This window comes from Acinonyx jubatus, chromosome B3 (genome assembly GCF_027475565.1).
Source record: "Acinonyx jubatus isolate Ajub_Pintada_27869175 chromosome B3, VMU_Ajub_asm_v1.0, whole genome shotgun sequence".
Taxonomy (NCBI): Eukaryota; Metazoa; Chordata; class Mammalia; order Carnivora; family Felidae; genus Acinonyx; species Acinonyx jubatus.
In genome coordinates this window covers 85,816,102-85,826,220 of record NC_069386.1, presented here as the reverse complement: position 1 = coordinate 85,826,220, position 10,119 = coordinate 85,816,102, and positions in this window count along the sequence as shown.

Below are 10,119 nucleotides of genomic sequence, written 5' to 3'. Positions count from 1 at the left end.
AGTTAAAATATATATATTTGTAATGTTAATCTGATGCTAACCAGAGATGAAGTTCCTCTAGAATGCTGATGATTTAAGTTAGGTATAAATAGTCACATATTAACCATAATGGGATCCAGACAAATTCTGGAGGAGGTCATTAAAAGGACATGACCACCTGTTCCTCAAGCTTAGATCCTGGCAATCAGACCTTCACCCCTCTTCCCTGTTCTTGGAATGTGTACTGTCTTTATCTTCCCCATGCTAGAAACTGTCTTAAGGATACAGCCTTGCGATACTGATGTAGTGTTCAGATCATCTGAATGGTATATATGATTGAACCCTGTTAAGGCCTGTATATAAACTTTTAGGTTTCTGGCAGGTAGGTGCAGAAATCTAATCCTCTTGTGGCCCCCCAGATAAGCCTCATCAGTAAGTTCTCTTGCTTTGTAAAACTTTCACCCCCCAGTATGGAGTAGGTCTGTCTCTTTCTTCAGTCTCTTCTTGCAAACAAACAACAGAAAGATGAGTGAGGCTGAAACCAACACCAAAGACCACAGGGGTATCTTTCAAGAGAGGAGGTGGCTAGAACAAAGTGATAGTTCTGCATACATATTATGGACTGGGGTTGCCATTTTGAGATGTTTCAGAAATTTACATAGTATGGTGGAAGGAGACTGTGGTGCTGTGAGATTTAAAATATATGATTTAATTTTAATTTCTGGTATGCAGAGGTTCCTCTTTGGACTAGTGAAAAAATCAAACATACCCATTTATGCATTGTGACCTTCAATTTTAAGAACTCTAGGTGAGATGAGGTATCTTTAGTCTGATAGCTGATGAACCATTTTTATGTAAGTGAGTTATTCACATTCTCCAGTTGCCCTTTTACTTTCCTTTATAGTTACAGAACCAAAATAAAGTCAGTATGTACATATTTCCAGGTAGACATGTTTTTTAAGCTGAGTGCATTTGAAATTCTTGGTGGATGTGTGCATATGCTTGATTTTTATTGATAATGTCAGGAAAAATTGTGAAGGAACCATGTTTTGTGTATAATTAATAGCATGATGTTCAGAACATAATTTGAATAATGAAAATATTTGCTCTTAACTGAAGGAAAATGAATCAAACTCATCAGCTGATAGCACTCACTGATTAAGAAGAAATGGGAGAATCAGATGAGAAATCTTAAATACAGAATGCTTTAACCAGGGGATTTATGTTCCACAATCAGGTGTTTAAGAAATGAAAGAGAATTGATTTATGACCTTCTATAGTTTGATTGAAAGCAACATTCAGGTATATCTGTTAATGGTGGAAACAGTCCCAGCTAAATATGAAGACATTAACTTTGTGCTTTTTAATAGAAAGCATTATTATCAAATTGAAGAAGATATTAAAATAAGTCACTCCTAATCCCAGTACTCAAACACAACTTTTCATCATTTACACATTGCTTTCTGAGCCTTGTCTGTAATCATTTTATTTATAGTTGTGACACAATGCTCTCATTCATTTTTTATATATAAAATGATATAAATATTTTTATTCTTTCTTTATTTCTTCATAGCATTTTAAATGTCCTTTAAAATGGTTGCATAATATACTATTAGGGTGCTTACTTTAATTTACTAAAGCAATTTTGTTTATAAGAAGTTTTTTATTTCCAAATTTTATATATATATTTTTTACTTTCCAAGATTTTTTAAAAATTCGAGTTAGTTAACATATAGTGTAGGGACACCTGGGTGGCTCAGTTAAGCATCCAACTTCAGTGAGGTCATGATCTCGCGGTCTGGGAGTTCGGCCTCCCGCCAGGCTCTATGCTGACAGCTCAGAGCCTGCAGCCTGCTTCAGATTCTGTGTCTCCCTCTCTCTCTGCCTCTCCCCTGCTCACTCCCTGTCTCTCTCACTCTCAAAAAAAAAAAATAATAGATGTTAAAAAAAACATATAGTGTAGTATTGGTTTCAGGAATAGAATTTAGTGGTTCATCACTTACATATAACATCCAGTGCTCATCACAAGGGCTCTCCTTACAAATTATATGTCATCTTAAATTAAATATTTTAACTATACCTAAACTGTGGAAATGAAGCAGTCCTAGGTTTTGCACAAAAATGTCATTATTTCAGTGTAATACAGTAGAGTGACTCCTATAGTCCAACCAAACAATAACTCTTTTAAGTTGCAGGTGTAGATAGATAAGAAGGAACATTGAGCAAATGGTTAGACAGAATTAATCTCTATATGATAGGTCCCCATTTATTCCCACCTCTGTGTTCCATAGATATTTGTTTCTAGCATTAAAAAGAGAAATGATACTGGAAGTGAGTTTTAATGTTCAGTTTTGAAACTGAACATTATCTGTGAAACACAAAACTTCATTATTTAAAATTCAATTATTCCCTGATTCAATCTTTATTATCTTTCTCTAGAATAAAATTTATATATATATATATCTGTGCAGATATTCGGTTCAAATTCGCCAAAGGAAGAAGTTTTTAAAAACATGTATGTGTCTTAAGCTGTTGTCTTTACATGTGACTTGAACATCCTGAAATCCAAATTTTACAAATATATGTTATATATAACATATATATTATATTATATATTATAAACATTATATATATATTACACACACATACATGTATATATACATGTGTGATATCTATGTGTGCATGTGTATAATTTTGCTTAGCTAGCCCGCTAAGGCAACAAAATTTTTATCCATTTCTTTTGGTTAGGGTGTTGACTTGGAGAAATAAAAGCATTCTCTTCTCCAGAAGGAAAAAAAAAACACAGTTGCTATATATGTGTGTGTGTGTGTGTGTGTACACACACACACACACACACACACACACACTTTTTTGAAAATTTTTAATTATTTATTTTAACCTAGCAAAATTTGTTGTATTTGATTTCTTCCAGAAGCAGGATCTGAAGAAATTGAACTGGGACTGAAGACAGGGTAGCATGGGGGTCAGGGTTCAGGGTTAGAATTTGGCCAAAGGAAAGCAGGCAAGGAAGAGATAGACTAGTGACCTAGGATAAGCAGGGTGGAGATCTGCTTATTTAGCGCATTGTGGTCTAAAAATAAATGTAATCAACATTGTTAATTATACTATTGCAAATCTACCGCACATTAACTGGAGTCTTAGTCCATGGTTCTTATATGGTGAGAGATCTTCTTTAGAATTCCTTTTAAGACCTGAACAATGCACTTTCAGTCTTGAAGGAAATCTCATACAGTACATGGCATTGGAGAAACAATACTTATTGAAAGTTAGTATTGTTAAGGCTACTCATTACACCATAGATTTACTTTGGGCACACAAGATTTTTCCTGAATTTATAATTAACTTTATCCTTTTGTTTGTCTCAAAGTTTATGTGGAAGGTCTATACTTAGAAGCATCTTTTAATCCTGCAAATAGCTGCATGTAAAACAGAAGAAATAATGGAGTCGTCTCTGTGGAACAAAGGAATATACCACTATGTCTAGAATCTTTTGTTACCACAAGCACATTTTAAAGCAAGTTGTCTCATGCCTGGCTGTCTAGTAGCTTTCATGTTCAAATTATTTTCAGCAGAATTAAAAATGTCCTGGATCAAAAGAATTCTTAATTTGTAGCATGATGTGTGAAAAACTGAGTAGATCTAAGATCTATTTCTCCAGAACTAAGCAAAACAGGTTCAGTGACAGTAATGTTATATATTATGCAAAAGAAGAGTGAATCAGACCTTTTGCTCTTCCTTTTTTGTCCTCTTTTTAAAAATAATGTCTTCAGGTGTGCCTGGGTGGCTCAATTGGTTAAGTGTACAACTTTGGCTCAGGTCGTGGTCTCATAGTTTGTGAGTTTGAGCCCCACATAGGGCTTTGTGCTGACAGCTCAGAGCCTGGAGCCTGCTTCAGATTCTGTGTCTCCTTCTCTCTCTGCTCCTCTCCTGCTCTCACTCTGTCTCTTTCTCTCAAGAATAAATAAACGTTTTTTAAAATGAAAAAAAAAATAGTAATGTCATTTTTCTGATCATAAAAGTATCACAGAGTCATTGTAGAAAATTTGGAATATATAGGAGAAATATAGAAAAGAAAATAAAAATCGACTACAATCCCTGAAGCAGGCACAACTGTGTCCCTGACATAGTCAACTCAATACCACATCTTCCCTAGAAATACTGGTTAGTTTAGGAGTAAGTATATGACTTAAGATGGGTGAATTACATCCTTTGAGACTCAGTATTTTTTTTTAAATTTTTTCTGAAACTAATAAGGGAGCCTAGAACTGCCAAGGTTACCGTGTGGAGTCCCCAAGAGGAGCTGAGTTTGGGGGATGGAGTAAAAAAAGGCCTAACTCCAAAAATCTTCAAGAAACCAGCAACTCAGTTATATAGGTCAGTGTTTCACTTCTTTTTTTTACTCTAAGTTAGTTTAAGGTGAGTGGTTGTCAACTGCATCCAAGAGGTTTGTAAGTCCATTGAGCGAACCTCTGAACTATGGAGCTACCACAAGCAATAAAACAGTCACAATTCTTAAACTATTCTGTGTGCCTAACACTTTGCTGAGAAACATGGAGAAAATAGATCATTCTTGCCTGTCCAAGACTGTAGTTAGATCTCACTTCTATTGTGTCTGTCAATTTATTGACTTCTCTGGGTATAGGGTGTCAAATATGGAAAGAAAATATGTCACATAATCCAGAGATGTCAAGTATGTGGCTCTGGGGCTACAAAACCTTCCTCTCATAGTCAGAAAAGACACTGCTAATTGATCATGACACTCAGTTGACAGAGCCTAAATTTGGCCTTATGGTCATTGTTAGCATAGCATTCTAGAAAGTCACAGCAATCAGTTGGAGTCAGTCCTCAAGGCAAACCTATTTATTACCCATGCAGAGTCCATTCCCCTCACTTAAAGATAGGAACCCCCCCCATACTATCTGTGGGGTTAAGTAATTTGTTCATGATTATCCAGATAGTTAGTGACAGTGAGCTGTTTTCTGGTTTTCACTAACTTCTTCCAGGTAGCTAAAATCATCATCTGTAAAAACTAATCAGTGGTTACCTATAATATTTATAGTACTTTATTGGAAAATAGGAAATAGAAGATATGTCACATTATTTGTTTATTGGTTTAAACAAGTAATGTGACATATCTTCTATTTCCTATTTTAAAACAGTTCACACCTGTGACAAGTTGCATTGGTTACTGCTGTGTAATAGATAATTACAAAAGTCTCTGACATATATACAATAAAAACCACTTATTTTGGCATGGTTTTATGTCTCTGTTCATCTCCACTGGGCTCAGCTGAAGCACATTAAGGTTGAATCTGCTCTACATGTTTCATTCTTCTTGGACCAGTGGGCTAATCAGAATGTGTTATCACAAGTAGGGGAAATCTAACTACAAAAGAAATTTTAAAGTCCCAGCTTACTTGATGTCTGGTAATATCTCATTGGCCAAAGCATCACCAAGTTCAAAGGCAAGGAATGGAGAACTACAGACAACATCTGCAGTAAGAGCTAAAATGTTACATAGCAAAAAGTTTGGACATAGGAACAATGAAAAATTGGGGCCAATAATGAAATCCACCACATAAATCAGAAAGGAAAAGTATAGGACACTATATATTTATGTATTTATATATATATACATATGTATGTGTATGTGTATATATATATATATATATAGTATCCTATACTTTTCATTTATATATATATATATATATACCTTTCATATATATATACCTTTCATACACACACACACACATACACACACACACACATACAGAAATGGAGAGAGGCCTAATCTAGTTGGGGGTGCTTTTCATTACCAAAGTTCTTTTTATGGAAACCATATCTGGTTACCAGCTGAAGATATAAGAAGCTTCTATGCAGAGGTAACAGCTTGTATAAATGTTTTTGAAGGAACAGAGAGGCCAGAGTGTCAAATCATTGAGGCATGGGGGTAGAGTAGTGAGAGATGAGATTGGAGAAATGGATAAGGCCTGACCATTCAGGTAGTTCTATTATTCAATAAAAAGTGAAATGCCATTGATTGGTGTTAAGTAGAGAAGAGACATAATATAGTTTGTATTTGGAGAAGATCACTGGCTGGAATGCAGATGATTAATTGTAGGGGGCAAGCGTTAAATAGTAAGAGCAAATAGTAGGCAGATTCATACTCTAGGAGAGACCTGTATTTGATCCTACTTTCAAGTAGGTGGTAGGAGTGAAGACAGAGAGAAATGAACACAATCAAGAGATGGTTTGAGGGTGGAATCAATAGGACTCAGCTTCTTATACCAAAATGTCTCTTGTTCTCTGTGTCAGTTACATGTACTTTCAATTCCTGTGTTCACCAGGTATCTTGTACCATAGAATCTTCATTATGCCATTTTGTTATACCTAGTACACTCCTCCGCTCTTTGCCTACTTTAACTCTTAATAATCCTTCAGATCTAAATTTCAACATCACTTCCTTAGGGAAGAATGATCTGATCTTTCAAAGAATATTATTTTGGGTCCTCATAGCATGAAATGACTCTTTTGCATAATTTATGTAATAGAAATTTCACACTTGTTCTATGATTATTTGCTTAGTGCCTATATCTGCCCACTAAGCCTTGAGCTTCATGAAGACAAATGCTGTATTTGGTTTTATTTATCAACATGTTCCCAGTTCTGAGCTCAATGACTGTGTGTGCAGTAGTTACTTAATGTGTGTGATTTGAATGAATGCGTCTGAGTAGAACATTTGGATACATATTGGATACATAAATGTTTAAGTGATCAGTTGTTACAGGTGACAATATTTTGAAGTTAATTTCCATCTAGAAAAATCAGAATGGAACAATAAAAAAAAGCTGAAAAATAAAATCAGGAATAGTTTTCAGAGAGAAGTCTGAAATAACTAAGAATTTAAGAAGAAACTGAATATGCTTCTTTATAAAAGCTTTGATGCCTACAGCAAGGGCACCTCTGTGACCTAATGAATATGATCAATACATTCCAAAGATTGAAGATTAAAAGTAAGCCACTGAGTTGCAATACGAATCTTATTAAAATTCATAGTGCTGTTAAGTGACAAGAAGTCTGTTGGAGCAGAACACAGGTAAAATTTACATTTGCTCTGGGGCATCACCTTTGTGTCATACTTCCTTCCCCAGTCAGTGAACAGAGGCCTCAAAAGCCCTTGAAAAAGGGTCACTCTTGAGCCTTGAGAGTGCAAGAGAGAGATTAGGCAGAGCATCCTGAAGTAATCATGGAGCAAAAAATAAATTGCAATACTTTGCCATCAACAAAAAAGAAATCACAGCAAACTAGGCTATCCCAGAGGCCATTTATATCTCCATAAACTTTTGCTTTATTCTAATCACGATACCCTAAAGACTTGTGAGTTTGTTCTTTATGGTTTATAGTTTTCTATTCCAGAAAACTCCCAAAGAAAACATGAGATGGCAAGAAAAAAGAAAAGAGACTTTGGAAAATAAAAACGTTATTTATAATTTAGGATTTCTTAATGGCATTCTTTTTTATATGTGTGTGTTACCATGGCTGCAAGAAGTATAGATTAGAAAGGTCTCTCACACGGATGATGGATGCTCTTTGCCCACTATCTTAGACCCTCAGTTGCTGCTGCTACTACTACTCCTATTTGCACTTACAGTTGGAATGTTACTGGACTACAGTCAAAGTCTTTAGGTTACAATGAACCTTTCAGAATGTTTTCTTGGGTAACACAATTGCAGGCAAATAGCCTAGTCTGATAAATAATGTGGTCTGCTATTCCTTCTGCCTTGACTGCCTTATTCTAAGGTTGGCATAGGGGGTTTGCTTTCTCTCTGTAGGGTAGCCATGCAAGTCAGAGTCCTGAGAACTTCAAACCAAACATTTGGTTTCATTGCAAGTGAGATCTTTTCTTGCATTCAAGAGGAAGAGACTTGTAAGGTTGTTCACAGTGGCCTTTTCGTGGAAGACAGTGCATATGGCATTTTTTATCCTTGAGTATTTTTAGCAGTTCCAGGATCTTAACTCTTAAACCTGTTATTTTTTTTCTTTTGATAAATATTTCCAAGTGTATATGTATATATATTGCTTTGAGATTTTAGATTTCATTTGAATTCACATTCTTTTAAATTACTTTGGTGATTGTTTGCAGTAAAGTATGTATGTATGTATGTATGTATGTATTTATTTATTTATTTATTTATTTATTATTTTTTAGATTTGGAAACCAGAAAAAATATGGTGACAAACTCTGAATGCGATTTTTGAGACATATGGAGTAAGTATTAAGAAAATGAACATTTGATCAAGAATGAAAATTTCCTGAATGTGAAATATGCCATTTCTAAGTTACTGTACCTAGAATGACAAATTGTAGGTGATTTAAGGTATGAAAGTGAAGGCTTTTAGAGCTGCAACCTTCTGTAGAATATTTTTCATCACCAGTTGTGCTCAGCTACCCAAATTTCTAGATTCTATTCCATGCTAAGTCTTAATAAAAAATGTAGTTTCCTGAATCTGCCATGGTAACTGAGATTATAACTTCATTTTTTTAACAAGAATTCTGATTGCTGATAATAATTTATTCATGAAGGCTACAAATCAAAACTGCTAGTGTTTATTAAGTTTTCACTATATGCCCAGTGGTTTCTAGAAAGAAGAGATAATGTTATCTGTTTGGGAAGAGGTTCAAATCAATGAGGAAATGATTTAAGACAATAAATAATCAAGAGGGAGGCCCTGTGTTACCACCTACAAGTGTTATGGGATGCCAGGAAGATCACAGGCTTTGGAGTTGTCTGAGGAGGAGATAGAAATTGAGCCAGGTGTGAAGAGTGTGTAAGCTTTGAAGGGATGGATATTATGGAACAGGGAAATGCTCATACAGAATGAAGACAGGAACATCTGGTCATGGCAAAATGCAGCTATGAGTGAGGCATGTGTGAAGGGGATTAAGGTATAAGAAAAAGGAGGAACTGAAGACATCAGGGAAGGAGGTAGTGGAATGTGGCTTGAAAATTGTACATCTCTGCACCCTTCTTTTTTTTTTTAATTTTTTTTAACGTTTATTTATTTTTGAGACAGAGAGAGACAGAGCATGAACGGGGGAGGGTCAGAGAGAGGGAGACACAGAATCTGAAACAGGTTTCAGGCTCTGAGCTGTCAGCACAGAGCCCGACGTGGGGCTCGAACTCACGGACCGTGAGATCATGACCTGAGCCGAAGTTGGCCGCCCAACTGACTGAGCCACCCAGGTGCCCCTCTGCACCCTTCTTTAAAGCCTGTACTTCTTACTTTCTGTTCTGATAGAAACCTTGGTTGACAAAGAAAGGAGTTTGATCCTATATTGAGCAAGGGAATTAATGATGAAAATGAAGCATGTTTCAGTAGGCTTAACAAGGCAGTTATCCAAAGGTTGCAGGAGAGAAGAACTAGAATTAATATGATCAAATAGGAAGTTACTGCAGCCTGTTACTGTAAAACAGTGAAGACATAAATCAGGGATTGGTAAACATTTTCTGTAAAGGGTAAGATAGTAAATATTTTAGATTTTTATATTATATGATTTCTGTGGCAACTACTGGACACAATATGTAAACAAATAAGCATGGGTGTGTTCCAGTTAAACTTCCTTTACAAAAACAGGCAGATGACTATATTTGACCAGCAGACAAGAGTTTACTGACTTCTGGTCTAACCCACAGTGGTGACATGGAAATGAAAGAAGGAAACAATTTCAGATGTTGAAAAAAAATTATTATATTCTAATATCTGCTTGAATAAAAGGATTAGGAGATGAATGAACCAAAGATTTCAAATAATGCATCAGTCTTCAAAATATCAATATGAGATTTAGCAATATGGAGATTATAAATTAATTCACAAAAGTCATTTGTTCAAGCAGAAGAATAAAGTTAAGGACTAACTATTAGGATAGCTTGGGATAGAGTAGTTATTGGCCTCTGGGATGGTGGCAACATTCTGTTCCTTGACCTGGGTGTTATATATACTTTGTAAAAAATTTTATGAAGATGTACAATTATGCTTCTTGTCTTTTGTTTATGCTGTATTTCCATAAATCATTGAGGAGGTTGAAAAAAGGAGTAAAACCACTGAAAGGACAAAGAA